The sequence below is a fragment of the Lissotriton helveticus genome, chromosome 8, assembly GCF_964261635.1.
Source record: "Lissotriton helveticus chromosome 8, aLisHel1.1, whole genome shotgun sequence".
Lineage (NCBI taxonomy): Eukaryota > Metazoa > Chordata > Amphibia > Caudata > Salamandridae > Lissotriton > Lissotriton helveticus.
This window is the reverse complement of record NC_136069.1, coordinates 326631658-326658120: the sequence shown is the minus strand read 5'-3', so window position 1 is coordinate 326658120 and position 26463 is coordinate 326631658. Positions and strand designations below refer to the sequence as shown.

Here is a 26463-nt window from a genome sequence, read left to right as displayed (position 1 = left end):
TATAAATATATAAAAATTTACAAATAAATAACTTACATTTTGCACTCCATTGCGTGCAACAGTAGGGAAAGTGTTGGATAGCGTAGGGGTAAAAACTACTATTCCCACTCCAGTGAGTGCAACAGTAGGGAAAGTGTTGGATAGCGGAGGGGAAATAATTATTATTCCCACTCCAGTGAATGCAACAGTAGGAAATGTGTTGGATAGCGTAGGGGTAAAAATTACTATTCCCATTCCAATTACTGCAACATTAGGGAAAGTGTTGGATAGCAGAGAGGTAACAGTTACTATTCCCACTCCAGTGAGTGCAACAGTAGGGAAATTGTTGGTTAGCGAAGGGGTAAATATTACTATTCCCACTCCAGTGAGTGCAACAGTAAGGAAATTGTTGGATAGCGGAGGGGTACAAAAAACTTCCCACACCAGTGAGTGCAACAGTATGGAAAGTGTTAGATAGCGGAGGGTTAAAAATTGCTATTCCCACTCTAGTGAATGCAACATGGGCGACATTCCTCCACCGATTTGGAGGAGCCGCCTCTGCTGCCATGTAGTGCAGGGATATTTGCAGTGTCCCCTTTTTATACTGCGGAGTATGCTGCAGCCAGAAGCATCGACTGCAATACAAAATACAGGCATTGCAACTGCTGTGGTGGCGGCTGCATCCTAATGCCTATGGCGGGACCGCAGATACCTTGTCAGGCAATCTCTTTTAAGAAAGGATGGCGGTAGAATGAAAGTCCAACCGCCATCCTAATCAGTCCCTAAGTTCCTTTGTCAAGCCTTGCTGCTTGAAGCCACAGCTGCCTAGGTGATACAAACGTGCCTGACTGGACCCAAGACAGTGTTTTCAAGTGTATTACACGATAAGGCCCCACAGCCATATCATATAATACACCCAAATCCTCACAAGGGTACTTGGACAGACTTGGAGAGATCGAGAAGTCTGGCTTGGAACAAGAACCAAAGCAAGAACCAAAGCATGAGCTGAGGCCTCATGAGATGAAAATCAGGCAACAAAGGTCATTACAAAATATGATAAAGAGTCTCCAACTTGATACATCATCACTTCTGTATTGTAAGTCTTCAGCTTGAGACAGCTTGACTTCATTGAGGTGGCTGCTTAGGATGTGCTGGTGGTGAATGTGTCCCTTCTGTTGGGGGGGGGGTTGTCAGGTACAGGTAAGAGCAGTGGGGCGGTGGGGCAGGGCCAACTAGGCAATGTGACAAGCGCAAGGTAAGTGGTTTTCTTAATTTTTGTATTTAATTTGAGATAATCCGTCATCTGTTGACTTTCCCCCATACCCCACCCACCTCACCACTCCTACCTGTGCTGTTCGCCATTGAGTGGCAGTATGAGTTGCATGGGAATCGGCCAGCAGATGCCATAACCACATGAAAAATAAATCACAAATAATGAGGGAAAATTTCAGAGACACAATTCAAAACACAAGGTGTATGTATTTGCACAAATTTTTAATTCACAGTATACAGAAATTAATAAATAATGTCAGTTTAAAAAGCATAAAAATGTACTTTGAAATGTACATGGGTACAAAGCAATAATTTAAAAACACAAGAACACAAGTTGTCGACGCAGCGTTTCGGTATCTAGGATTTGACCTTCATCAGGACAGGGTTTCTAAAAGAAGAAACATCTTATTTAGAAATGGATCTATTACATTTTGATCAGCATTTTGTTCACATCTTCACATCATTGAAAGAAGGACCCACGTTATCTAGCATGATTGACTGACAAGTACAGTGTCAAGATTTTCATTTAACAAAGATGGGCACATTTCCGCCTCTTTTATTAAGCATGTGGTATGGACTTGAGAAAGGGGGGGGGGGGAACAAATTGGCTAGGATTTATACAATTTACGCAAGCCCAGGGGCTGGAGTGGGGGTAGCCCATCTCTACAAGGATCTTACGACCAGTTTTTTTAGTTACTGGAGCACGTGAGGGATTGTTAATTTCCTGCCGCTACAAAACCCATTATGATGGAATTGTACAAGTACCTTAAAAAGGAGAAGACGAGATCCTCTCTGTTGGGTTCTATGTTTGGGTTGTGATATCCAACCTTGTGGTGGCACGTTCCTTTGGATGATATGGTAATTCTAAAAGTTTTTTAGAGAATATTTATATTATTCAAATCAAGTCGTCATGGGGATTGTTGCTTAGACATGAATACGCTATGCAAAATTACCTTAACAATTAGTATTCGTGGTGTATTCTTTAGTCTTAACACCGATAAGGTGGTTCAAATACGAACTCTGTGGAGGCTACCTTCATCAAAAATAATCTAGGACTATTAAGATGCCCATTTATTCCCAACAGGGACATTACATATTGTATATATTGCCTTTCCTACTACACAGGACGCCTGAGGACTTCCACAGAGAACTACTAACTGATGAAAGTAACCTCTAAAGAGATCCATTTTATCAACCTCAGCGGTGTTTAATATTTAAGCATACACCAAGAATACCAAATTGGTTTAAGGTAATTACACAAACTGCTTCCATCAGATACTCTTACTATAATAGTAGAGACTTCATATATTGGATATACTGTTTTTCCACATTACAGGACCCTCATAGAGACTTACCAATTGATGAAGGTAGCCTCCACAGAGTTCGTATTTGAACCACCTTATCGGTGTTAAGACTAAAGAATACACCACGAATACTAATTGTTAAGGTAATTTTGCATAGCGTATTCATGTCTAAGCAACAATCCCCATGACGACTTGATTTGAATAATATAAATATTCTCTAAAAAACTTTTAGAATTACCATATCATCCAAAGGAACGTGCCACCACAAGGTTGGATATCACAACCCAAACATAGAACCCAACAGAGAGGATCTCGTCTTCTCCTTTTTAAGGTACTTGTACAATTCCATCATAATGGGTTTTGTAGCGGCAGGAAATTAACAATCCCTCACGTGCTCCAGTAACTAAAAAAACTGGTCGTAAGATCCTTGTAGAGATGGGCTACCCCCACTCCAGCCCCTGGGCTTGCGTAAATTGTATAAATCCTAGCCAATTTGTTCCCCCCCCCCTTTCTCAAGTCCATACCACATGCTTAATAAAAGAGGCGGAAATGTGCCCATCTTTGTTAAATGATAATCTTGACACTGTACTTGTCAGTCAATCATGCTAGATAACGTGGGTCCTTCTTTCAATGATGTGAAGATGTGAACAAAATGCTGATCAAAATGTAATAGATCCATTTCTAAATAAGATGTTTCTTCTTTTAGAAACCCTGTCCTGATGAAGGTCAAATCCTAGATACCGAAACACTGCGTCGACAACTTGTGTTCTTGTGTTTTTAAATTATTGCTTTGTACCCATGTACATTTCAAAGTACATTTTTATGCTTTTTAAACTGACATTATTTATTAATTTCTGTATACTGTGAATTAAAAATTTGTGCAAATACATACACCTTGTGTTTTGAATTGTGTCTCTGAAATTTTCCCTCATTATTTGTGATTTATTTTTCATGTGGTTATGGCATCTGCTGGCCGATTGGCTTCCCCCTCCCTCCCCCCTACCCCATCGTCAATCTAACTGAGGAATTTCCCTCTTTGCCTTAGCTATAGGCCAACTAGGGACTACTTGTTCGTTGTAACAATTGTTTTTCTCCTCGTCCCCTAACGGATTGTGAGGAGACCTCCCTTTTCATTTTCTTGAGTATGAGTTGCATGACACTGGCATAAGTGAGGATATTTACCTTCTGGGTGTGGATGACATTAGCCAGTGAAGTCATCTAGATCGTGAAGAGGGTAGGGCTGAGTGACGAACCTTGAGGTACTCTGCAGATGAGGCGTGAGGGCTTCACTAATAGTGGTTAGTCCTTTGATGAAGGCATGAGAGGGGCATATCTCAGATAAGGCTCTGGAGTGGATGGACTTCATGATTGTACCAGTATTGTCTGTGGTGCTGATGTTCCATGTGGTCAAGGTGCGTTTTTTGGCAGAGATTGGTAGACTGCCTGCAAGGTTGATGAAGTCAGAGTCAAAGGTGACCTCTAGAGCTGCAGTTTTATTGTGTAAGACATTTGAGAGGACATAGCTCCTGGGAGGAGGTGATGTTACTAGAGGTGGTTCCGGGTGTGGTGAAATCTTTGATGATGTAGAAGATTTGTTTGCTGCTGGTGTCAATGCTGTTTGCTAGGACCAAATTCTGTTCCGCTAATGGAACTTTGGAAGAACGGTGGCCTCTGGAGGATGGAAGGGGAAGGAGGTGGAGGTGTTAAGGGGAGATTAATGTTGTAATCTTACATTTGAAAACATGTTAAAAAGTGTACTCGACAACGTTAAATGAAAAGGATGATGCTCTGTACTAAAATAAAAAGAGTTAAAAGAAAAAAAAAATAATTAAAAAGTGTCTTTGAACCTAAACCTCGGAATGCCTGAATAGACATTTAGTACAAGATATAATACAAAACCAATAATATTGAAAAAAAGCTTTTAACCCCTTGGACGCTCATGACGAGCTCAGCTCGTCATGGAGTTTCCATTGATTTCAATGGAAATTACATGGAAGCAGCGCAAGTAGCTTAGCATCCAAGTGGTTAAAGACAATAAAAATGTGTCACATTGCAAATAATCCATGCCCAAATGCAAAAAAATAACTATACAAGAAAAACAGATCTGTATACTTTACATTAAAAGAAACTTTTCTAAAGGTTTTTGCTTACAGAACTGTCAGCATTAGGAATGTGTTAAATATTGACTTTGTATAAAGTAGACAGCTCTTAGGGCCTATGTATCATATATGAATTGGTATCCTTGGTACCTGTGTAGTGGGGCTAAAATGGAAAAAACATACTCTATTTTGTTGCACGCATGTGAAATGAAAAATAAATGCAAGTTTAACTAATCAGTGGAAATGCACCCTGATTACATTATGAAACCTCAGTAAGCTAATGCCATCACCATGGATGTCTATGTTTGACCAGAAAGTCACATAATTGAATCCTGGTTGGGGCAAATGAGTAATAGTGACTTGTGTTTTTATGGGGATACTAGGTCCCAGCCTATGACGGAAAGCACTGTGAATATGGAAGGGCCTCATTACGATGGCGGACGGACTTTAGTTTTGCCGCCATTGATACAGATTTGGGACTGGCCGCCTATGACGTGGCCTCCCCACAATCCTAATCACGATTCGACCACCACCACAACGGTTGCATCGCCTATATTTTGCATTGTGGCGGGGCTGCTGTCAGCAGCCCCCGCCACAATGCAAAATGGAGGGGCAGACACATCCCATTCCTGCATAACCCTGCGATGCCTGCCACATGGGGCAGGGATATGTAGGGAGCACCATAGGTGCTCCCCAGGGTACATGTCCCTGCACCTGGGATTGAGGGGGGCCGCTATATGCCCCCAAATCCGTTCCCGCCAATCGTTTTGCGGGGGGTTGTCTGCCGAAAAATAAACGGAGGAAAGGGATATCATAATCCCTACGGCTGTGCCTGCAAGGCATCACCGCAATGTTGGCCAATGTTTTTGTTCCAACAGGCAGTCAGAAAAGGACCGCCTGTCGAAACCATGGTGGGCGGTCTTTATGACCGCCACACCTAACCAACGATTCCCCTGCTATCAAAACAATGTGGCAGGGGTAAAACAGCAGTACGATGGCCTAGGGCCTGCCACCGACCGGCTGGCGGGCCCTCCGCCATCATAATGAGGCCCTAAGTCTCTATTTATATCTATATATTTTAGTCATAAGTACTCAGACTATACCTTGAAACATTTTATACGTGTTTATTTAAAGGACAAACTCCAGAACCAAACTGGTTACATTCTGTCATTACCTCTGAAGAAGAATACATCTTTGAAAACCAAGGAATTCCACATGACTCCATAAGTTAAAGCTTATGCTGGCTCAAAAGCAGCCTTTATATTTGGTGATTAAACAATTGCATACACTTACATTTCTTTCAGGTAGCAGGTATCCTGGAAAGAAAGCTTGTTTCTTTTTTACTTTTCCGTCCTTCCTTGGTTTTTTCAGCACAGGAGTGGTTTTAAAGGGTCATCACTAACATTAGTGCAGTAGGAGCTGTGGCACTGAGGCTACTGGTGTAAGTGGCCAGTGCACCCCAATTATGACTGGCTTAGTATATCAAATGGGAGCGGGGCCTGTTCGCCAGTGATGGGGCTCAAGTCACACTTGTTGTCACAAAATAGGGCCTAAGCTACAGTGGACAAGATGTGGGGCTTTTTCATATTGTTTTTTGCTCTATGGAGCAGAAAACCTCCCTTGCGCCTCAGACCTAAGAGTGATGACTCAGAGGCGTGAGGGAACAGGTAGCCTTGATGAGGGGCAAACTACACCCCAATTGTGACTGTTTACTATCCTTACTTGTTTGCATTACGGCTCAGTCCACACTTGTTGTTCTAGTGTTGCATTCCTCGAAGCAATGGCCCAGGGAGTAAAAATTGAATCAAAAGCCACACCTTAGTTTGGGTGCCAGAAATATGGCAGGCAGAAGAACTGGGCAAGATGAAAGCCTACGTTTTTAATAAATGACAGAGGAGAGAGTATACTACCTAAGGCAGTAGCTACCAATAGTAACGCATGTGCAGCTTAAGGTCCACTGCATGACAATTAGGACTATCTTTCTATTTTTTTTAAGTATCAGGGCTCATTCTTGTTGCTACCATCGGAGTTGAGGGCACCTTTGCTGCAAAAGGGGGGAAACACGTGGGAGCTGATTTGTTTCTGAAAGGAAGAAGAAGTTGCTACAGTTGAGAGCTGTCGGCTTGGGAATTTGGGAACATGTGATTCTGGGCAGATCACTTAATGTTATGTTATTACAATTTATATAGCGCACTAATACCTATAGGTGTCTAGGCGCTTCTGGTTCGCATACTGTGTTAAGGAAACACATTTTTGAAAAGCCATGTCTTTTGAGGAGTTTCCTAAATTCAAACTTCAAAATCTTCCTGATAAAGAGAAGAAAAGAGTTTCATATCCTCATAGTGCTATGTCTGAAACTACTCCCCCTCCAGTTCATCCTTTTGACTCTGGAGGTGGGCATCAGGAAAGCATTAGATGAGCGTAGCGGTGTGCTTGTAGAGTGCTAAAAGCATCCCAAAGAAATTGTGGACCTTCTCTGTAAAGTGCCTTATGTGCAATGCAAAGTGCTTGAATTTTACGCGCTGGCCAACTGACAGCCAATGCAACTCCTGAATCCCAGCCCTAATGGACTGATATTTGGGAACATCCAGCACTAATCTAGTGGCGGCATTCTATACTGCTTGCAATTTTCTTCAAATGTCTAAAAACCTTGGCCTGACTTTGTATATTGTAACTGGTTCCCATGTAAAGCACTGGCCGAGTTCAGACTCTATAAAACTCTCAAACCAAAAACCAAACAGGGTCAATGAGTCAAGAATGGAGTGATGATCAGGCATAGTGGGGAAGTGATGAAAGAGGCAGAAAAGCCTGCTACTTAGGGCTGCAGCTGTCATTAGTGCAACAAGTACAGTTGCATTGGGGCTCAGGAATGCAGGTGTCTCACAACACCCCAATAATGGGGAGCAGAGGTTTTTGGTCAGTTTCTGTTTTTGTTCAATGAATTTACGTTTTTTGCAAATCTCTCACTTATTGTGGATTATGAGCTACAGAAAAGGTATTCCTGAACCGATCTCCTAAGCCCCACTTCCTGCATACAGACCAGCCCCTCAGCTTACCTTACCCTAAAGTTTTGGAGAGGGCACAAATTCATACATTGTGCACTGAGGGGGCTGAGCACAAAAAAGTTTGACGACATCTGCATTAGGGTATCGGCATGCAAGAACAAATTTCCATGACTCACACAGAAGACAGGAGGCAGCTGGAAAAGCTTGCTTCACACTCAGAGCATTCACAGCACAAGTAGCAATAGAGGTCCGAGCACCTAAAACAAGAGGACCCCTGAAGGGCAGGAGATCTGGCTACAACCCCTCGGTTAAAATGTTCAAGATAATATTATGTCTTCTATGTAGCCCTTCATAACACACTTTTGCCATTACTAAGCACTAGCAATAATATGTGTTACTATTACACAGTTTTCTGGTGCTTATTGGTAAAGAATATAAAGGGAAGTTGTGATTGCCGGAATTGAGACATGTGTCCTGACCGCCACGCCAGCCAATGACAGAGAGAGCTTCACTTCCTGGATCACCATATCAGCTACTTGAACAAAAAATCGGGAAATCATAGCTAATTGAAAACCAAATTACCACATTAAAGAATACAAATGGCTCTACCATAGTAGGAGCCAGTAACTTTAGCTGCTAGTTGTATGCAGTTTCTCCAATGAAGTTGTTCCTTAGTCTTATAACACCACCCGCTCTAAACGTTGGGATTCTCTTGATGAGCAAACCCTTTTTTATAATCCCTTTGTTGACCGACTGGGATAAAATCATGAAGGCCATCTTTACTTCTTCAAGTATGGCTACTATTAGCATTGCTATAGTACTATAAGTGAAAAATGAACCACTGTTTCTCTCATCATCAGATTAAGAATCAAATTGTACTTGAGAAATTCACAATCTCTGAAGTTCTTGAAGATTCCTCATTTCAAAACTTCCCACAACTTCGCCTTTAGGCAATGTTGCCAAAATATTTTTGCTAGAGAATTCTCACACGAGATTTTTTGCTGTTTCTTGTCACACAAAACTTATTTCTAGTTCTTTTATTTACCTGCTGAAATTTAGTAAAGTGAAAAATAACTGAGGTTACTGGGGATTCATTGTTTTGGTGTTGAGAGTGACATTTTGATTCAACATTATTCGGTTCATATAAAACAAACCATAACAGTATCACAACAACACAAGTTAAAATTCAATAAAACATCCATTACATAAAACAACTTCAGAGAATAAAACTCAGTGTAATATCAAAACGTTAAAATTATTAAAACCTACTAAAACACCTTTCTTTATGCTCTGGTAGGGACTGGCTCTGAATCACAGGGTTAGAACCTCAGGCACTTAGACTAATACAAAAGGTCCCCCAAGTCGGACAGTTAGTTTCTGATCTGGACCCCTTTGAAAAGATACTTAGCGACCCTTTTACAAACTCTCAAGTTACTTAAATCATACAGAAGCTTAAACGACTTGGTGATGGATAATTCTTTCCTGTAAAGAAGGGAATATAGGGGCATATTATCAAGGGATTTATCTCCGCTTTTTTGGCTTTAAAAGCCAAGAAAGCGGAGATAAAATTATCTCCCTATTACCTAGCTGTCGCTAACACCAGTTAGCGACAGCTAGTAGGAGATAGCGACCATCTTGGGCCCCGCTTTGCATTTCAGAGATATTTATCACTAATGACATGCAAAGTGGGCGTGCCAAGATGTTAGCGACTGGAAACAGTCGCTAACATCGCTATCTCCTATTACCAACATTTGGAGATATTCGCGCTAAGCGCGAATATCTCCAAAAGCTAACACCTGCCCTGAGCAGTTCTTAGCCATGTTATCCAATGGGAGGTGGATAACATGGCTAAGAGCATTAGCTCGGTAATGCATTAATATCGCTGACTTTACAGCGATATTCATGCATTTCGGCCGATTTTTATCGCTTAGGAGATAAACCTTGATAATAGCAAGGCTCCTAAGCGATAAAAATCGCCACAACACGGCGATAAAATTATTGCCGCTAAGCCAACATAGCGATAATTATCGCTAGTTGTTGGTAATATGCTCCATAGTTTCCTTGGTGTTAAATACAACCTATAAAAAAGCGTAACAAGCTGGGTTGATTGCTCCGACCAGTTAGCACAAAGGAATTTCTGAGTACTAGTATCCCACCATGCTTTCCTTGGGAATGCTAGTTCGCAGAGGAATATATCGAGACGAAAGCGTATAAGAGTTAGAAATCTGTGACTGTGCTGAGCAGAAGAGTTTGGTGCTTCTCCTTTATTCAAGGTTCAAAAAGGTTTCACATAATTTTGAAAGGAATGTTTTTGCTAAATGGTCTTAGCGTCTGTCTATAATATCCAGCGTTTTTCTGGTGGCACAACTATTCTGGTGAGAGAATCTATTCACTTTCTATTTAGACATCAGTAAAGACATAGAATGTATTTATGAAGGGCAAATAAGAAAGGACAAAAACAATCTTTGGGCAAAAGTAAAACATTAAGAAAATTGTCTAACCTAAATATTGATTTGCAAAGAAGGAAAGTTATGATAGGACAAATTATTGTCAAAATAGCGTTGATGGTCTATATGATTGCACGCCTATAAGGGCATTTTGTAACACAGACTTGAAATAATATCTGCTGTTCTTAATACCAAATACCTCACATAAAAATGATTTCATTAAAAAAATTGATATACAGAGTCATACATTGCACACCAATACTGAGAAAAGCAAGATATGGAAGAAGTGTCTGTCAAAATGATAGAGATTCAATAGGATGGGAACCTGGGTCTTCTCAACCAAAAAGAAGGGGGTGACCATTGTTAAGGTATTGAATGCCCACAAAGCCATATGCCTGTGGGTGTTCACGTATGAGCCTAAAGATTCTCACACAAATTTGCATACCTACCTTCAAAAGTTGGAGGAAATTATAAAGTGGATATCAAAAGTTGCTCAATAATCAAAAATGTATTGGCGATTTAGGCAAAGGGAATGCTCCACCTGAAAAAATATTTTCCAGATGAGGTAAAAAGAATAAAAAGCAACTTCTGTAAATGCAGAGTTTAGGCATGCTTTCTTTTGCATATTGAATCGCTGTGCACAATCCTTAGAAGTTGTTTTAACACCATATCAATAAGCATGTAGCTCCTTGATTTTGGACGATTTCAATGCACACTCCTGGGTATTTTTTATGAATAGTAAAATCCATGTATATTGTGAGAGTATTTTTATTTTATTTACATAGGGCAATTTTTTAATATAGGATAACAGATAAGGCGTTAGCATCTTACGAGTGCAAAAAAAAAAACCATAAGCCCCATTGCCACTAAACTGGGGATTCGGTGGACTTTCAAGAGAAGGTGCCCTTATAGTGAACTTAGCTACCATTTATAGGATTTTGAATGATAGCAACAGTAATAGATGTACTGTAAATTCTCTTGGAAGTATTAAATGTGTTTTCTTTCATGGAAAGGCAATACAATTCATTCAGATCAAGAATTATGTCGCTGTTTGTAGTTTGAGTCAATGAAAAAAGCAAGGTGTATCAACCAAGAAAGGCAAATCTAAACAAATGGGGTCCATACTATTAGTCCAAAGATGTACTGTACTAAAAAAAATATTTGTTTCAGATTGATTGAAATTTTAGCTTTATTGACCAGAGACAATGTCTATATCTATGGCGAGTAGATTTTGAGAGGAACACCAGTTGTCATGTTCCCTTCATTTACTTAAGTTTAAGACTGTTAGACTTTGATAATTAAGCTAAGAGAAAGGCTAGTATTTTCCACAATTCAGTGTTAAATATTTTTACCTTACAGTGAAACCAATTATTTTTAAATATGATCCTAACTTACCTTTTGCTTCAGGAAACTCTGCAACCTAAACCTGATATTCTTTGAAAATGATACCTACTGTGGCGTTACCAATTTGTAAGCATTATATACATTATTCTTAAGGAAAAATTAACCATCTCACAAACATTACCTACGCACACCTGGATTAAGATGAACTATTTCTTGTTTCTTCTCAGTTTATTATAAACCGGTCATGCTTGGTGGTTTCCTCTAACATTTTGTCTTCTGATCTCCTGTTTTTGTATTTGCTGGCTTTCGGAGTCTGGGGAATTTTCTACTCCTAACCAGTGCTAAAGTGCATGTACTCTTTACCTAAAACATGATAACAATTGGTTTATCCACAATTGGCATATTTGATTTACTTATTCGTCTCTAGTAAAGTACACTACACGTGCCTAGGGACTAGAAATCAAATACAATTAATAGGCCTGCAGCAATGAATGTGCAACCCGCTTAATTAGCACTTTAAATATGGCTCACTGCTGAGCCTGTATGTGCAGTTTTGAACTGCCAGTTCGACCTGCCAAGTTAGCCTACCTGCCAGGCCCAAATCTTCCCTTTTATTACATTTACGTCATCCCTAAGGAAGGCCTCAGACAGCCCATTGGCAGAGTGCAGTGAATTAAAAAAGTAGGACATGCATTTTTAAGTTTTCCTCTTGGTAGTGAAATACTCTTAAATTTGGGTTTCACTACTGCAAGGCCTATTTCTCCACCAGGATAACATTGAGACTGCCTTATGATGTTTAATAAGTGTAGTTTCTAATTGGGAAAAGATGGGGAAATCAGATTTGATCTAGTGCGACCAGATGGCCCCAGTTGGCACTTTATGACTCTAAGCACTATAATTTAATTTAATCTTTAAAACTTCCTAACGCCAGCTTTATTTATTGGATTCTTGTTGTTTGGTCTTGTTTTAGTCATAAAAACATTTGTTATTTTTCTAAACTGGTGTGGTGTCCTTTTGTGGTGTTTTTGCTGTGTTTCTGTATGTGTTGTGCACAAATACTTTACACATTGCCTCTTAGCTAAGCCTAACTGCTTTGTGCCAAGCTACCAAAGGGTGAGCACAGGTTAATTTAGAGTGTGTTACTAACTTACCCTGACTTGGATTGTAGTTCCTGCTTGGAAGGGTTGGATACTCTGCTGACCAGAGACCACATTTCTAACAGTAATGTTTCCATGAACACAGTTTAGTTATAGGAGCCATTCTTAGTCAGGAGTATTTTCTTATTACTGATGATCCTGCCTTTTCTTTAAAAATATGGCACTCTGTAGTAAATTAAACATCCATTACAACACTGTCATTACAACTACCTACCTTTACAATGCGACTGTTACAACGCAACTGCCTTTACATCACATGCCATTACAATGCATGTCACTACAACGCATCTCACTACAATGCATTATAAGGTAAGTAATGGAGTTTCTTTTAGTATTAGGGTGGGTATGGGTTTGGGGGTACATGGGAATAGTAATCTTTATCCCTACACTATCCAACACTTTCCCTACAGTTGCACTCACTGAAGTGGAACTAGTAATTTGTACCCCTACACTATCCAACACTTAGTAAATTTGACTCCTACACTATCCAAAACTTACCCTACTGTTGCACTCACTGGAGAAGGAATAGTAATTTTTACCCCTACACTATCTAACACGTTCCCTACTGTTGCACTCACTTTAGTGGGAATAGTAATTTTTACCCCTACGCTATTCAACACTTAGTAAATTTTACCCCTACAATATCCAACACTTACCTTACTGTTGCACTCACTGCAGTGGGAACAGCAATTTTGACCCCTACACTATCCAACACTTACCCTACTGTTGCCCTAAAAGTATTATGAGCTGTGATGGTATGCCTTGTAATGGTATGCATTGTAATGTACTGCATTGTAATGGTAGTTTAAAAATATGCATTGTAATGGCATGCATTGTAAAATCATGCAATGTAATGGTAGTTGCGATGTAAAGACTGCTTTGTAAAAGCATGCAATTTAATTGCATGCAATGTAACATCATATATTCCCAAGAAAGGAAGTACAATTTTAGCAAAAGAGCTTGAATCTTAGGGGCCCATTGGGATGGTGGGCGGAAAACCACCCCGACCGCCACGGACGCGGAAAACCACCATCCACCGGGACCGTGGATAAACCAGCGGTCAAATTAGGACCGCGGGCGGTGAGGTCCAAAAACAGACCGCAACGGTTGGAAATGCAGCGGAAAAGCTACAACCCGCCGAAAGCATAGCGGAGACACCGCACTGGAAATTAGGACATCCCTGGTGGAGCCGCTGTACGATCCACTGAAGTGAATGGGAGAGCCAGCGGAAGAGCTGCAGCATAGCCACCGCAGCGGACGATCCATACAAAACATGGCGGACGATGCAAAAACCAACAATAATGCCAAACATTGCATAAATCAAAGTAGCCATGCCCCCCAAAAACACAAAACACATCCCAATGAAACAAACAAATTCCAGGACAACTCCAACAACACACCTGACAGTAAATCCCCATTTGGACACACCCACATAGCTGAGTATAAAACCAGCTCCTTCATTGACCACAATCCTTTGCAACACTCCAGAAGAGAAGGGCATACACCAGACCTGACAGGAGAGGCAAGAGAACACAGCACTCTCAATACCACCACCACCATCATACCAGCACCAACAAGTCCACAGCACATAACACACCTCACACACCAACACCAGATCTACCACACACACCCTTGCACCCACAAACACTTTGCACACTACACACCATGGCATCACAGAAAATGCCCAAATTCACAGAGAGTGAGTTGACAGTCATGGTAAATGAGATAGTCAGAGTGGAACCACAACTGTTTGGTAGCCTGGTCCAACAGACACCATTAGCCACTAGGACTCAAATGTGGCAAAGGATAGTCCAAAGGCTCAATGCAGTAGGAATCACCCCGCGATCCAAGAAGGAAATCATGAAGCGGTTGCATGATCTCAAGAGGGTTGTCAAAGAGAGGAGGAGCAAGAATTGGGAGCTGGCTAACCGGACTAGCAGTGGCCCTCCCATCCCACAGAAAACATTCACACCATGGGAGGAGAAGGTGCTTGCCATACTGCATCCCAAGAGTCTCACAGGAGTATCCCGGGAGTGGAGGCTAGTAAGTACAAACAAATGTCAACCAACACAATGATATGTACTGTTTTGCACACCTAAAAACACACACCACCCCAGACAAGTCACATCCATCTACATCACACACCCACAAAAAACTGTCTCACAGATCCAACAGCCACTCACTCCCATTTACCCTAAACATAGCTAACAATATTACCATGGGAGCATGAGCACAGGCAGCCTGCACTATTACTCCCACCATGCCCCCTGTCCCACAGCCTACCAAGATGGAGCACTCCCCCCACACCACCCAGAAGCATGTGTCAGCCATTGCATTGTTCACCTCCACCTAACATGTAGGTAGCCATCTTGCTTGGGAGGCCTGTTTGTGGGAGGGAGGCCTGCACTACTACTCCCACCATGCCCCCTGTCCCACAACCTACCAAGATGGAAGCGCGGAGCAGACTGCGGGGCAGAGTGGAGCGGAGGAGAGCAGCCACAGCTGTAGTGGGAGCCGCGGTAGTGGGAGCGTGTGCCTTTACCGGCTAACACACCTGGAGAGGAAACCGCAGAAGCTGCGTGTGCCCCTCATCGCAGGAACCGCGAGTGGCGGCCGGGTGCAGTGGTTAGCCACGAGTGGGTGATCTATCCCGCGAGCCGCGTGTGCCCCTCACTGCGGCAAGAGCAGTTCTGACTGTTTCCTGTTTTTGGAGGTGGAGGCGGAGTTTGTACGAGCGGCAGCGGCGGCAGCAGCGGCGTGGTGAGTTCTCGCTGCAGGGAACTCGGGTTGCTCCGTGCCCCCCCGTGTTCCACGGTGCGCTGCCTGTGCGTTGCCTGTGCCTGTGCCTGCGCCTGTGCCCAGTCCTGTCTTGGCCTGGCGACTGAGGTTGGGGCTCGGCATACTGACCCGGTCCGGTGTGGTGTGGGTCAGGGCAAACTCGCGGAGCCTCGCCAGGAGGAGAGGAGGCCTGCGTGGCCCTGTGCCCTGTGTCATTGTCAGGGCTGGCGTGTGGCTCCCAAACCGACAGCTGTGGAAAAAGTAAGAGGCAGCGTTGGAGGCGTTGGAGGTGTTGGAGGTGGGTGGCCACGGCAACATCAGTGGGGGAGCAACAGTGGAGCAGTGGAGTAGCGGCGATACCGTCTGGAGGGCGTGGGAGTGAGGTGAGCAAGGTAAGCTAGCGAGGCGGTAATGGAGCTGTTGGCATTCACCCCTCCCTCACCCCCTCCCCACTCCTTGCCTCAGGGATATTCTCTGTGGTTCCACCGTGGGTGTTTCCTTGGGGGTTTCCCATAAACTTGGGGGGTCCTGGTCCTAGGCCCGTGGATTTGTGGATTTTGTGTGGACCTATGCCGTACCCTGTCTCATCTTAAGGACACAAGAGTCTGTCGCAGAGCCTATTACGGTTACCACGCCATCACCATCCCATCCCCAGAGCCAGACGGGGGTCGTGGTTCTGACTGGACTTGATTGGGCCACTGCTGAATCGCCCAGGCTTTGGGCAAGGTGGTATGTGAATAGCAGTGGGGTATCTGTGAGGTAATTGAGGCGTATCTGAGGCAGTGCTATCTCTGCTAACCCCTTTAGGGCTGTGTTTTTTATTCTCTCTTTCAATCTCATATGTTTTGTTAGCTGCTTCCAACATTTCCCATTAACAGCTGGAGGAGCAACAAGGCTAAGTGGCGTTATATTACTGGGCAATGGTAATGTCTGTTAGGCGACTGCGTTCACAGTCAAAAGCAAAACTAGCAGAAACCCTAGTAACCAGCAACCAGAGTGCCGAGAGCCCCCTGAGTCCCCTAAAACCTAAGAAGACTATTCGTCGTCGCAGAAGCGGAGCACATTTGACATTATTGAAATCCTATCCATCGGTAAGGTCAATGTTTACTAAAAAGGGAAGTAGCTCTAGGTATGGAACTAATCTAAAAAAAAGGAGATGAAGGAAAGGAGGGGAATTCAACAGAGGTCTCAATGGACTTCGATACAATAGCCAAGAACGGAGAGGAGAGTCATTTAATAGGTCCAGAGGTGCTTTTCCCCGTTGTAAATATACTAAAGATAAATGGGGACGAACGTAATGCAACACCCCTTTTATCAGCAAGAAGTGCAGATCTGCAGCAAGAAGAAGGAGTGGATAATATTTCGGAAATCGAGATGGAGATGGCCCCTTCTAAGCTTGAGGTAGTTGGTCCTGCTCAAGGCAAGGGCAGTGAAAGAAAGGAAACCACCCCAATCTCTCCATTAACAGATCTGATATCCCTTTTTGAAAAGTCAAATGACAATGTTAGTGCTCAGAGGCTTATGTCAAAATGCTCATCAGTAAAAGTAAGTGATTCCACTCCTAAACTGGAACAGGAGATAGATTACAACTTACTTATTGGGCAGGCGAAAATAGAGGACTTAACTCTTCCGGACATTGCCATCCCATTAGAAAAGAATGCTGATTGAGTGAAGCTGCTAGAAAAAGTGGATGCTCAAGGTTTGGTCTCAGAGTCTCATACTAACAAAGAAGTATTGACATCTCGAGAAGGAGCTCACACACACACACACCTGCCTATCATGTATAGTAGTACTCCTACTGAATTATCTTTGGTTTCGGACTCACATAATTTTCCAGGTGAAGAACTAACAATGTCAAGCGATAAAAGGATAAGGAATACCCTGTATTCATTGCTCGCAAATGAGAATGCAAGGGAAGAGGGGCTAATTAACACGTTTCTCAAATTGGAAAAAATCCTATCTGCAATTCCTGCTGGAGAAAAGTACTTGTAATTCCGATCATATTCTCAAAGTCCTCACGCCCATTCTTGGTGGGGTTTCAGATCTTAAACATCAAAGTCAAGCATGTGTGAAATGTACTTCCTCTATGTCTAGTAAAGCATGTCAAACGTATAATGTGATAAATAATACTGATATAGTATATGGGATAGGGGAGTCAAAAAAATTGCTGGTAGACTTTGAAAGTTCGACACCTGTAAAAAATTCAATCCTAAGTCCGTCCCAAGTTAACCTTAATGATTCCGTTAAGGTCCCCAATCCGAGGGAAAGGTTAAATGTAAGTGTTTCACCTGTAATAGATACAGTGCGTGTTTTTCCAATCTTTAATATGTGTAAGTTAAAAAAACCTAAACCTCAACAACCAGATGAAATAATTAATATCTTAGAGAGTTCTGCTGAGGGGGAAGTCTCAACCGTAAGTACGGAAATCACTAAAAATGGTCGTGGGAGGAAAAAGAAGATGAAAAATCGCAGGTTCCCAAAACGCAAGCAGAGAAAGCTGCGGTTCCAATTAGTAAACAAAAAGGAAAAGAATTCAATGTCTGTGGGGCAACTGAATATGAGCCCGAGTTTGAATCATTAGCAGGATCCTGCCCTTCAGCAGAATAGTTTGTTTGTTAGGCCGAACACTAATCAGTATAATGAAGGGGTAGAAGAAGGCAGGTCAAGCAGGGGCCCTATCTTGCATAGTAGCTCAGGAATTAAAGAGGCTAAATTAAAAAGCGCCGTAACACTCCTGAGTGTAGAACTAAGTGATGCAGCACAGGAGTCAACTGGACCTGCATCTTCACCAACGACTGCAGTATTAAGTAATAGTGGGGGAGTCAGTCGGAGAATGATTACAGCGGGTACTAAAAATAAGGGGTGGAATTTAAATGATGATTTCCCCAGAAGCCTGCAAGATACTAATTTAATTAGGCTTCCCGAAATATTTGCACGGCAAGCGAATAAGACTTTAATTTTTATCCCCCTTTTTGATGCTGAGCTAATGACACTGAATAGAAGCGCCCTTCTTAGAAATATATCAGAAATGGATGATCTAAAGTTATTTTCCAGTAATGATATCGAACTGGTTCATTTAGATTGGAAGAACAAACCTTATGTAACTAGAGCTATTTTTACATCTGGGGTAGTGTATTCGCTCGTTTTAGCAAATGTAGATGGTTTCAGGAAAAGAGGAATAGATGTTCTTACTAGTACGGTATCACATGGGGCCCTGCCCAAGAACCTCGAAATACCTTATCATCAACAAGGGAAAAGATTTATTGCACATGAGAGTGAGAACACACCTATAAAATTTGAGGATTTGGAAATTACAGTAGGTAGGATATCGGGTGCAAGGGAAATTACGTTTTCAGCACCCGAGGTCCAAGAGGTCCTTAGTATAGATGAAGGAGACGAGGTGTCTAAATGGAGTTGGATCGCAAGTACTTTGAATGGGGCAAAAACAACGAGCACAAAACCCATAGAGCGGGGGTAGCCTTCTGGGGACAATAGTGTCATGGAACATGGCAGGGCTAGGTAAAGAAAAACAGAAGCTTAAATCTTTAGAACATCTAGCCCCCAAGATAATTTTCCTACAGGAAACGTGGGCAAGGGAAGAGTTTCAATTAGAGAGCTACTATGTGTACTGTAGTGAAGCAAAAAAATCTATAAAGGGGCATGCAAGTGGGGGTGTAGCCATTTTGTTAAGCTGTGAGTTGGCATGGGACCCTGTGATATACATATATCCATCACATTTTTGTATCTGCGCCAAGTTAAAAATGGAAAAAGATAAATTTGGATTTGCAACTTTTTTACTTTTGGTAAACGTATATATTCCTCCTGGGAAAGCGTTTACTCCATTGGTTGATTCCATTTGCTCTTTTGTGCAAAACGTATGTAGTAATGGAGAAAGAGTACGCATAATGATGGTAGGGGACTTTATTGCTAAAGTAAGTAACAGCTCCATCTCGTCTTTTTCCGATGTGGCCTTGGAGGAGGTCTGGTTTATACCAGAGTCAATATTCCCGACAAATTTAAAATCTGACAAACGAGGCCTTTCGCTCTTGCAAAATCTTAGGAATCTTGACCTTGTATTATTAAATGGTAGATTCCCAGAGGATTCACCTGCAGCACTTACCTTTCATGGGATATTTGGCCACTCCCTACTTGATTATATGGCAGTGTCTTTTCAACTGTTTGGGGCATGCTCACAGTTTAAAGTGCTTCCCACTAAACTGAGCGACCATAACATTTTGGTGGTAAATTTAGCATTAAATTTCGAGAAAAATGAACTCTGGAACCAGAGGAATGACAACGTAACTTATGCACGAAATAATGGTCGCACATGCTGGTCACATAAGAACCTTCCGAACTTCCAGTGGGTATTTAAAAATATTGTGCATAGTTTAATCTGGGAGACCCCGATCGTGAGATATGAAAGAGTAATGGCTGCTGTAAGAAATCTGGGAAAAAAGAAGAAAGTTGAAAGAGCTGCCCCTAAAGCATTATTCTCCATTGAAACTAAAAGGCTTAATATTAAGATAAATGGGCTGATTAGAGCCCAATTTAGAGATCCTAGCCCATTAAGACAAAAAGAGATATACAGATTAAAACAGGTCCGGAAAAGAAAAGTAGCAGCTAACCGTAGGGCCTCTGAAGATAAAAAATGGGTTAACCTTCGGGACGTTGCACTTACTGGTGATTCTACAAAATACTGGGCCTTAATAGCCAAATTCTGTGACAGTAGAGAACAATCTCAACCCATGTTAATCCCAGAAACAGAGTGGTCAATTTATATATCCTTATTGTATGCCCCTAATTTATTAGATGACGAGGGTGAGGGGTCCCTTAATACCATAGCACTGGCAGGTGACGTAGAAGCGCCATCTGAGAGGGAAATTGAAGGATACATTAAGGGGGCAAGATTCTCGGGCGCAATGGGTCTGGATGATGTCCCAGTAGCTATAATAAAAAAGGATTGTGGCGAGTGGGCAAAAGTATTACAACCTTTATTCGCCCATTGCTACAATTTCGGGGACATCCCTTATTCCTGGAAGGGAAGCATAATAGTTCCGCTATATAAGAAGGGCCCTAAAAACTCCCCGGCTAGTTTTAGGCAAATTTCCCTTCTAGACGCAACGAGAAAATCTTTGCAAAAAGTATCCTGGTTAATTTACAAGAGTGGGTATTTGGAAATAATTTAATTCCCCTTGAACAATCTGGGTTTCGGAAGAACAGTGGCACTCTAGATAACATCTCTGTTCTGCAAACCCTAATTGATAAATATCCCGTTGGTCGGAGGACCCCATTGTATGCAGCATTTATTGATTTCTCCACAGCGTTCGATAGGGTAGATCGGGGGACGCTGTGGAGGAAATTGATTACTATGGGGATCCCAGGAAATCTGCTAAGAGTGATAATTGCTCTTCACTCCTCTACATGGACCCAAGTTTTGTTAGCGGGGTCTCAAGGCCTTTCAAAGAAAATTTCTACTAATAGCGGGTTAAAGCAGGGGTGCCTATTGGCCCCTTTACTCTTCTCAATCTACATAAATGACCTGCCGAGTCGGATAGGGGAGAGTAAAGGGGATCCTCCAGAAGTGGGTAACCTAAAAATAAGTTGTTTGCTGTACGCCGATGACGCTATAATAATGGACTTAACCCCAATTGGGCTGCAGAGACGACTGTCGGAATTGGTTAGGTACACTAAGGAATACTTTTTAAAAATAAATGTTTCAAAGAGTAAAGTGATGATTTTTAGTTATAAGGGCTGTAAGGTTAGATCAAACTTAAAATGGTTTTTAGGAGATGAAATGATGGAAATAGTAAAATTTTACCCTTATCTAGGAATTCTTTTCACAAATAGGTGTTCTGTTAAAAAATACATGGACCATTGCAAATGTAAAGCTATTTCACAAGCCTCTGCAATTAATCGCTTGTACTTGCAATGTGGGAAAAGACACTTTTCTCACACCATTGCCGTATATAAAATAAAGATTCCCCCAACCTTGAATTACGGCAATGAAACGATAGATGAATGTGAATGGGCAAAGTACGAGAAAGTGGAAGGTAAAATCTGGCGACAATTATGCAATCTGAGTCATGCTGCGTCAATTGCGGCCCTTAGGCTCGAATTTGGCCTTCTTTCAACATATGTCTTAACAATGGCAGCTTGTTTAAGATGGGGTAACGCATTGATAAATTGTCAGGAGAACCTATTAAGGATGGCATTGCATAAGGACATTTTTGTTAATATGCTATCAAAAAGTGTTATTTTTAGGAATTATTTAAAAGCTTTAAGCAGTTTTGGTTTAGATTTCGAAGGGGCAGCAGGTTTGGATAAAATAACATTAAAACATATAATTAAAAGAACTATATATGTGATTTCACGGGAAAGAGATTTGAAAATATGCCGTGTGCATCCCCATCCACCTCCGGCTGACACAGGACCATCTCGCCTTCAGGAGACAACTCAAGACCTGGCTGTTCGAGCAGTAGCGGACCCCTCCCCCCAAGCGCCTTGAGACCCTTCGGGGTGAGTAGCGCACTATACAAATGTTATGATTGATTGATTGATTGATTGATTGAAGGTTGGACTGTATTACGGAGAGCTCTATAGTTAAAAATCCTCAGCCGTACATTCTTTGGAACTTGAATCATGGAGTTCGAAGAGTGATTTTATTATTAAGAATGAACTTGCTGCCTTTGAGGATTGTAACAGGTGCCTGTGAGGGTATCCCCAAAAACGAAAGACACTGTGATTTATGCAATGGTGGCATACAAGACCTTAACCATGTTTTGATTGTATGCCCAGCACTTCTTTCAATACGCCGTAAATATTTAAGGCATGTTTTTTTACAGTATAAAATCTCAACAGCAGAATAGGCCCGTAATTGTCTTCTGCCCCACCATCTGAACTGATTTGTTTTAAAAATGTTCGCTTTTTTAAAGAATTTTTGAATGTATATTAAAAATGTTAGCAGACGTAGGTGTTCCTTAGGCCTTTAGAGTACAGTGTGATGTGTTCTCATGCATTAGTACTTTGTTATGCACTTTAAGCACTTTAATTAGTCATTAAATATGAAAATCAATGCTTAATTCTTCTGTGTACTAGCAATTCTGTAAGATAGTTAATTAACAAAGTGCATTTGCTTAGAAGCATAGCTCCTGGGTAATTATTTGTGAGAAATGTCCTAGAATAGGGTACTAATGCACTAGCACTTTTGTATTACATTATCACTTTATTTAGCACTTTATAAATATACTTGCTGCTATTTCCATCCCGTGATCACCTCCCTAAAAAAGTTTTTAATTATTTATGTAAATTCTTATGTGTATATTTGATGGTAATGGTATTTTTATCTTAACCAAGTGCCATCCAAATGTAGATTATTTTATTTTAAAAAAACCAGGGTGAGAGCCAAAAGTTTTACCCACCTGATAATGATCTACATTGGCCATAAATATATTTTACTAGAATGTTGTAGCCCATCGTAGTGATGAACTTAATGAAGAAAAGAGAATTCGACTACTTGAGAATTATGCAATTAAGGAAAATTGAATATGTAACTCTTTGTGGTTTAGAGACTGTCCTCTGTCGTCCTCCAGAGTGTAGAGTTTATTGAAGATAAGTGATTATGTATTATTGGGTGTAACCTAGAAAAATATATGTTGTATTTTTTTCTGTTTTTTACTATTGTGATTTGAATGAAATGTTGTTTTATCCGTATATTATGTGGAATTCCTCGCAATTCCAAATCATAATAAAATAATTGAATTGAATTGAATTGAATTGAAATAAAATACCAAGATGGAGCCCTCCCCCCACACCACCCAGAAGCATGTGTCAGCCATTGCATTGTTCACCTTCACCTAAGAGGTAGGTAGTCATCTTGCTTGGGAGGCCTGTTTGTGGGAGGGAGGCCTGCACTACTACTCCCATCATGCCCCCTGTCCCACACCCCACCAAGATGGAACATTCACTCCCACCCTGAAGCATGTGTCAGCCATTGCATTGTTCACCTTCACCTAACAGGTAGGTAGCCATCTTGCTTGAGCGGCCTGATTGTGGGAGGGAGGCTTGTACTACTACTCCCACCATGCCCCCTGTCCCACAGCCTACCAAGATGGAGCACTCCCCCCACACCACCCAGAAGCATGTGTCAGCCATTGCACTGTTCACCTTTATGTAACAGGTAGGTAGTATGTATGTGCACCCACCTATCTGTTAGCATTGCCATATAGCCCAATCAGAAAGGACCATTACAAATTACAGAAAGCATGTGGGGCTTGTGAAACCAAATATGTACATTACAGAACGGAGTAATGCAGTACAATACAATGGCCACTCCATGGCCAGATGTTAAGCCAGCCAGGTCATACGAATCAACAATGAGAGAACATGAAACTCATTTGTGCTGGTTCCTACATGGCGACTGGTCCCTGTGAACATGATCACTGCACGAATTGCATGCAATGCATCGATACCTGACAACATGTACGAGTAATGTATGTACCTCAGCATCACGTTATGAGGCACAGTATTGCACTTAGAAAAAGAAGTGATGATCAGTCAATTGTGTAGTGTACAGACAGTGGATGACACACAGCTAACAGAATTATTGCAGAGTGCACAAAACTGGCCATTCCCCATCTAATCCACAGGTGACCAAGAACTCACTGCTGAGGACATCAACAGCCAGCACAGACAGGCTCCATCCCCGGTACATGGACTCTCAGATTTACACTCCCAGGATTCTCTGGACGATGAGCTCGAGGCCAGCCCATCTGGTGTGCCAGGGAGCACAAGGTCCCAGGTCCCCAACCGCCCCACCACGAACTCTGCTGAAACAACAACTGTACAGCTGAGACATGCTGTTACGGCCTGTGCCACCACCGCTGTCACCACCACCACCACCAGTGCCACCTGCAACACCCCCCTGTCTCAGCGGATGACTAGCCCACACCAACAACTGTGGATGGCAGGGAGAGTGTGCGTGGACCCACAGTGGCGAGGCAACAGGTCCGTGGCAGCAGGGCAGATGGGAGGGCCAGGGTCACCCCCAGATATCAGGAGGTTGGGTCCCCATCCCTGGACCACTTCCCCAGAGTCACTGGGGCCTACGAACAGGTCCAGGGACAAAGTGGCCGGTCTGACAAACTTTTACGCGAGCTCATCCTGCTGATGAGGTCCATCGACACCTGCATGGGACAAATGGTGGACCTCATGGGCCAGCAAGTGGCGTTACTGAGGCACAGGCCTGCGTCCCAAACAACACCTCCACCCCCCCTCTGTTGTGCTGCAGGATGACAGTTCACCATCCTCCCCTGCTCCCACAGAGAGGGGTGAGTCTCAGATGCCCCTGGCACCACAGCAGGTCCCACCCCAGCTAAGCAACCAAGGGGTCGTCCAAAGAAGAGCCTGGGAGTCTCTGGAGGCAAAGCACCAGCCAAACGCCAGTCACGGAGCCAAACCTGATAGCAACCCTCTTCCCCACTGCATTGACTGTTTGGACTGTCCTTCCCCACACTGCCTTGTGAATGGCACCTGTCTGTTGGACTAGGTCACCACATCAATGTGGTATCTACTCTTTCATCTCATTTACCATGACTGTCAACTCACTGCTCCATCACCACCTTTATGTAAAATTGCACACCCCCTCACATGTCAACTTTGTAAATAAAATACCGTACACACTTTTATTGTGTCAGCTTTGTCTTTAGTGCAGGATGTACAGTCTTCAAAATGTCCATAATGTATCCGAAGTATGTACTGTATGTAGGCAAGTATAGGTTTGAGGCACCTAGGGAAACACAACAGAACAACATTCACTGGTGTGTGTGGCATCTCAGACATTACACTACACAAACCATCTACATAGGCCAACATGCAGGCAACACAATGGGCAACAAGTATCAACAAATGTCCCGTATACGTTCACAGAGCACATGTCACTGTCACATATCCACAGTCTGTACCATCCGCACATAGCCCTTACGACAACAGCAGTCACACCAGACAATGTACATGTTGTACTTCGTCACCCACCTTCAAGTGAAATAGCAGGTGATGAGGTGTTGACGCATGTCACCTCCTTCCTCCTCTCCACTGTCCTCATCACTGGATTCAGGTTCTTGTGCAGGTGGGGGCCTTGGGTCCTCATCATCCTCCAGGAGCAGGGGAAACTCCTTGCGAATGGCCAGGTTGTGGAGCATGCAGCATGCCACTACGATCTTACACACCTTCCCAGGCGAGTATGACAGTGCGGTAGTGAGACAAAATATCGGAATTAAAATATCGATATACAATAATATCGATGTTTTAATTTCGATAGTATAGAATATCGATGTCCAAAATATCGACAGACAGAATATCGTTTTTTTAAGGTATGTATGTTACTAATATCGAAAATATCAAAATTTACTAATATCGAAATTTTGTTTAGTGTTATGTATTTTATTATTTTGTTTATATGTTTGTTAAATATGTTTTGTAATGTATGTTTGAAAATTAGTAAATTTGTTTACATTTTGCGTTTTAGTATCAGAGCGGGTTGTGGGTTTATAGGGGAATAGGGTGGGAAGTAATTTAATAATAATTAATTAATTAATATATTTTTGTAAATATTTTTAATTAATAATTAATTTGTAATTAATTTACATTAATTCGTTAATTACATTTATTAGAGTTAATGTTTTAATATATATAAATTTTTGTTATTGTTAATTAATGAATTGGTAATTAAATAATATTAATTAGTAAATTAAAATAATTAGAGTTAATGTGCTAATATATTTAATTTATTGTTATTGTTAATTAATAATTAATTGGTAATTAAATATTATTAATTATTTAATTAAATTAATTAGAGTTAATGTGCTAATATATTTAATGTTTTTGTTATTGTTAATTAATAATTAATTGGTAATTAATAATTATTAAGTGATTAAATGATGTGATTTATTTATGTGTAATGGGTTGTGTGTTTATAGGGGGATAGGGTGTGATATAATTAAATTTAATAAATTAAAGAGATTGTATTTATTTTTTGGTATTTATTGTTAATTAATTAGTAATTAATATGTGTTAATTAGTTC

The 26463-nt window shown here is 41.7% G+C and overlaps 1 protein-coding gene across 1 annotated transcript in view; it reads right to left on the bottom strand.

Annotated features, from left to right (window-relative positions):
- LOC144772651 (protein HP-25 homolog 1-like) overlaps positions 1 to 11545 on the bottom strand; it is a 204439-nt gene extending 192894 nt beyond the window's left edge. Inside the window, exon 1 of the mRNA XM_078657100.1 lies at positions 11502 to 11545. The gene's annotated coding sequence lies outside the window, so the exon portion shown is untranslated. The remainder of the gene's footprint in view (positions 1 to 11501) is intronic.
- Between the last annotated feature and the right edge of the window lie 14918 nt (positions 11546 to 26463).